At 44.3% G+C, this 5,534-nt stretch overlaps 1 protein-coding gene across 2 annotated transcripts in view; it reads left to right on the forward strand.

Annotated features, from left to right (window-relative positions):
* Positions 1-914: 914 nt before the first annotated feature.
* PNPLA8 (patatin like phospholipase domain containing 8) overlaps positions 915-5,534 on the forward strand; it is a 51,936-nt gene continuing 47,316 nt past the window's right edge. For both annotated transcript variants that reach the window (XM_003782582.3, XM_003782584.3), the window contains exon 1: positions 915-1,202. The gene's annotated coding sequence lies outside the window, so the exon portion shown is untranslated. The remainder of the gene's footprint in view (positions 1,203-5,534) is intronic.

Here is a 5,534-nt window from a genome sequence, read left to right on the forward strand (position 1 = left end):
TTTTTATGGCAGTTGTCATTGTTGCTTAGCTGGCTCTGGACGTAGCTGGTGCCTTAACCAATGTGCTACAGACGCTGAGCCAGGACTTGACAATAATCTTACACAGGCTAAAGTATTGACACCCAGAAGGTGAGGGTGGAGTTTAACAGTCCTGGTAACATTTTGAGGTTGAAAACTACTTAATACTACTTTTCTACTTTCCGTCCTGACCTCAACTTAATTGCAAGATCGCTCCAATAGTAAGGGCTGTTGCAACAACCCAAATTCGCTATTATAGCATGAAAGGAATGGCATGGCTATGTTCTAAAAAAACTATTTTTTTAACAGACACTGAAATACGAAGGTCATATAATTGTCATGTGCCCCAACGTTTTTTCCAACCTTCGAAAAATGGGAAAACCATTCTTAGCTCAGAAATGTACAATAACAGGCTGTGGGCTGTGGTTTGCTGACCTCATAGGACTAAAAATGTCAGAATTTGACCATTTGTGCGGCAGTATACGGTTATTTACATACAATACAGTAATAGTATGAAAGCGCTTCTGAGTAACATTTAGTCAAGGCGGATATGCCTAGGAATGGACAGCAAAGAGACGTCACTGTGAACGATGACACCACCGTGGTAGAGACCCGGAGACCGGGCCATGCGTTCACCAACCTCCAGGCGGCGGGTAGCGCAGCCCGCAGTTCCGAGGACAGGGCCTTCAGGGACGTGGAGATGGAGGCATGGCTCTGCTGAAAAGGGCTGGCAGCCCGCAAACAAGAAAGCCCCGACTCTGCTCCGAAAGCTGGCCAACGGAGCAACACACCGCTCCTCAGCAAAGACCCCTCCCCGCTACCAAGCCACCCCTTTCCCGGCAGCCGCAGGCGCGTGCACGCATGCTCGTCACTCAAGGCCTCCCGCCTTGAGCTCTGTCATGCTCTATTGCGCATGCCTGGGGAGGGGGCGGAGCGGTGACTGACCGGGAGGCAGAGGCCTGAGCGAGAAGAGACCTCACGCAGGCGGGCGGTAGACGCCAACGGGCCGTGCGTCACTTCCGTTGGGGCGGGGCGGGGCGGGGCGGGCCGAAGGGGTGGTGCCCCGACTGCAGCCCCAGTGTTTGTGGTGGAAGCTCAGCTGATGCAGGCCATCCCGAGTGGACGTCAATGCCGGGAAGGAGCCAGTCACCACTGCCGCCCTAGTGACTGCGGCCTGCATCACGGTAAGTGGCCGTGAGGGGACAGGGTCGGGACGGAAAGAGGCTTGCTTATCCCTGCGGACACTTGCCCGGCTCCCTGGGTCTTCCTGTCTGTCTTCTGAGGGCACTTTCAGAGTAAGAGGGTGGAGAGACGCCGGGCTTAGGGGAGGTCCCAGGACCGAGGGTCCAAAGCCACCGGGCAGCGGAAGGAGCCCACAGGTCCTGGGGCTGATTGGTGCGCAGCGCCCTCCGCCTCCTGCGCCTCCATGGGTTTTACGGCCCCAGAATCGCAGACTGTTCTGGTGTCTCTGGTGCTGCCTACGATTTCGAGCCTACTTTCCCGGCGTCTGTCCTGCCCTCCTCTGGACTATAGTGATTTCCAACAGTTCATTGGTGACACTCAAAACGGTTTCCCTGTTGTACACAGTTCTCGCCTGTTTGTGTGCACCTGGTGGTTCCACTGGTTGGTATTTCTGTTTATCAGCGATTTCTTTTAAACCCTACTCGTGTTTGATTCTGTCGCTGACTGCTGTTGCTTAAGTTGATTCAGGTGTGTACTTTTTGAAAGGTGAAGGTGTATGAATCATTGTATTGCAGTGCTTCCTATCCCTGTGTCATGTCTATTATTCTGGGAGGAACCTGGTATCTGCGCCTAATACAGTGATAACTTTAACAAGAAATGGTGACTCCTAGGAAAAACTTAGAAGAGGTGTGACATAAAGGACTATCATAAAATACTATTTCAAGTACTGTTTTTATTTCTAATAACAGTTGCCAATTGTTGAGATTTCAAAAAGGACTAACGTGTTTTTCATTGTGTTGGGAAAATACCATTAAACAGTGGAATATTAACAATTTTAAAATTTGAGGATTTTTAGAAAGTATATTACTGTGACCTGAGAGATTATACTTTGTATGAGCAGGTGTATCAATCTTATTATAGCTGTTTTGTTAAATTGCTTATGTGGATTAGCTGTACTTTTATCTTTTTCTAATTGTTATTATTATTTTTAGAGACAGAGTCTCACTATATTGCCCTCGGTAGAGTGCAATGGCATCACAGCTCACAGCAACCTCCAATTCCTGGGCTTAGGCGATTCTCTTGTCTCAACTTCCCAAGTAGCTGGGACTACAGGCGCCCACCACAACGCCCGGCTATTTTTTTGTTGCAATTTTTCCTGAGGCCGGGTTGGAATCCGCCATCCTCCATATATGGGACCAGCGCCCTACTCACTGAGCCACAGGCACCGCCCTAGCTGTACTTTTAATTCGAAACAAAAAACATACAAAAATATGTTTCAGCAAGAACATATTTTTATTTAGTCATTTTAATTCAAACTTGTTTTTAATGTTGATCTTGTTTCTCTATTTCTGTATCCGATCTAAATTAAAATCTTGCCATTAGAGTGTTGTTAAATGAAAGGGTCAGTTTCACTAGTTTGTTCACTTGTTTCAAGAACAGCTTGTACTTTGAATTTTTTCCTCAACTGAGACAGGATTTGTGCTGAAGGTGCATAATGCTTCACTTGTGGAACATGTATTTGTGAAAAGGTCAGACTTAAAACTCTTAGCTCTGTCCTGTCATTTCTTAATTCTAATCATTTTCTGCCATCCTCATGTATTTTATCCTGTTTGTTTTCCTCTGTTGATTTCAGTGCCCTGCTTTTGCGGTGGATATCTTTTCTCCTGTGCTTTTTTGCTTTCCAGGAGGTCATCCATTCGTCCTCCTAACCCTCTGGGTGGCACTCAGGGCTCTATCCATGTTCTCTCTAAACCAAAGTTTTCATATTTGAAACCCAAGGAATGCTTTAACAGATCTATGAATATCCTGAAATGTCATAGAAAATATGAGGCCTGACACTTAAATGTGTGAACTCATCTTAGAAAAAGTTCTACATACCTTATTGCTGAGTATCACTATGGTCACGAGATGGCCGAGAAGAGTACTTCAGTGGTGACCAAAGTGATATTCAGCAATGAGGAAGGTAGCACTTTTTCTAGGACAAGTTTTCGAACTTATTGTCAGATCTGGTACAATGACATATCTGATGGCTGGCCCAGAAAAAGGGTTCCAGAATTTCACTGAAGAGTGAACTAAGTGCAAGAGTTGGTACATAGCTTCCCAAAGGAAGTACCTTGAAGGTGACTGTAGTGACACTCAATAATGAAGTATATAGCACTTTTTCTAGGATGAGTTCTTTAACCTAATTGTCCAACTTTGTATAGTTGAATTGGCAAATAAACATTTTTCAAGAAAGAAGAGTGTTGGCTTGGCGCCTGTGGCTCAAGCTGCTAAGGCGCCAGCCACATACACCTGAGCTGGTGGGTTCGAATCCAGCCGGGGCCCACCAAACAACAATGGTGGCTGCAACCAAAAAATAGCGGGGCGTTGTGGCGGTTGCCTGCAGTCCCAGCTACTTGGGAGGCGGAGGCAGGAGACTTGCTTGAGCCCAGGAGTTGGAGGTTGCTGTGAGCTGTGATGCCATAGCACTCTACCTAGGGTGACAGCTTGAGGCTCTGTCTCAAAAAAAAAGAAGAGTGTTGATGAGGTTTTAGGATCCCCCAATTCTCGTTTCATTACTGTAAACTATCCTTTGATAAATTCACCCAGTCTTAGAGATTTAGCTGCCATTTTCACATATATATCCACAGGGTATATACATTTCCATCTGAAAGTCCCACTGTTACTTCATCCTGTAAATCCAAAAGAAAAAATTCATTTTTCTCTTGGTAAATTGGCCCCTTCCCACTTTCTCAGATTCACAAATGGCATTCTCCATATGTTTCTTCTTTAAAACGTTACAGTTCTCTTGCTATCTCTCTTTTGTCCTCTTCTTAGCTGTCACCAAGTCCAGTGTTGGTTGTTTTGTTTCTTGTCACGATTTTGAAAATGCTCAGAGTCACCTTTTTCTCCATTCAAGTACTATCGCTATAATTCAGATCCTTGTCACCTTTGTCTTATTATTAGAATAATTGATATCCTCTGTAAATTCATTCTTTCCATCCTCAGCTAGGCCTCCACTTAACTATAGGCGAAACACCTATATGCCTCTGGCCAGAAAAGCGTTTGAAAGAGAGCAGTGAAAAGACTTTGTGCAGGCATACTTGTAAGAAACTGAGGCAGAATCCCATGTGGCCAAGTTAGTTGCAGACCAAACATGACCAAAGCTTTGCCTGGAATAGCATTTTCAGACTGCATTAAGGAATTAGGTTGACTTTATAAGGCCTATGAAAAAGCCCTTTGGACCACTGGCCAGATACTCATCAGTAACCTTTCCTGATCTGTTGTAAGTGATGAAGGTTGCTTGCTGACAGGTCTGGGAATGGTAATGTCATACAGGTATCTAATGGCACAGATGAAACCTGGGCTCATGAAAGGCTTTTGAGAAGTCCAGCCTGAGAGTTCCTTGTAAAAGGCTCCAGCAGAAAAACCCCCTGACTTAAGGCCTACATGGGAACAGAGGTTTGCACACAAATTCCTGTATGCTCAAGTTTCTCTATGCTTTGCTTAAAGATTCAAAGTAACTGCCTCCAAATGGCATGGTTAATAGAACAGACATTCAAATCGGCTCTTTCCCGGTAGCCTCAGGCTTCATCAGATAAGAACAAAAAGTAATAACTGTTAACATGTTCTTCATTAAGTTATGTTAAACCAGTTATATTGAAAGGATTATGCTTAAAGGTGTATGTTGGGTGGATTATCAGATTACCAGAGAAGAGCTACTTACAGGGTGGGTGGTCATAAGCTGTTTAAATGGATCAATAAGGTCATTGCTTGCATTGTGCTCATGTACAAAATTGCCTGTATAAACCAACAGCAAATAAAGAAAGCTCGCCATTTTGCCTGAGTGAGCAGATGGTCACCTTTATTTAAAACACAATTTCAATAAGCGTGCTTTTTCTTTGCGACATCACTTTTCCGTGAGACCCTTACAGCAACATTCAACAGTACACTTAATTCCTGTAATTAATACTTCATTCCTTGGGCAGCACCTGTGGCTGAAAGGAGTAGGGTGCCAGCCCCATATACCGGAGATGGCAGGTTCAAACCTGGTCCCAGCCAAAAACTGCAGTGGGTGGGGGATACTTCATTCCTTCCCCTGTAGTTGGGCCAGACCTCTCCATTTTATTTATACCTTCATTATATCTATACTGCCTCTGTTGTTCCCTCACACTTTTTTAAATAAATGATGACACCTTTTGCATTATATTCTTCTTCCTACGCATACCTTTTTGCAATCTAATTTCTGGCTGAATTTATTCTCAAAACACCTTGCTTTTGCTAGAGTTTTGATTTGAGAGTAATTAAATTATCCTTGTTGATTTTGTTCATCATCTCTTTTTTTTTTTTTTTTT

The sequence above is a fragment of the Otolemur garnettii genome, unplaced genomic scaffold (assembly GCF_000181295.1).
Source record: "Otolemur garnettii isolate 467f Iridium unplaced genomic scaffold, OtoGar3 scaffold00005, whole genome shotgun sequence".
In the NCBI taxonomy this organism is placed as follows: domain Eukaryota; kingdom Metazoa; phylum Chordata; class Mammalia; order Primates; family Galagidae; genus Otolemur; species Otolemur garnettii.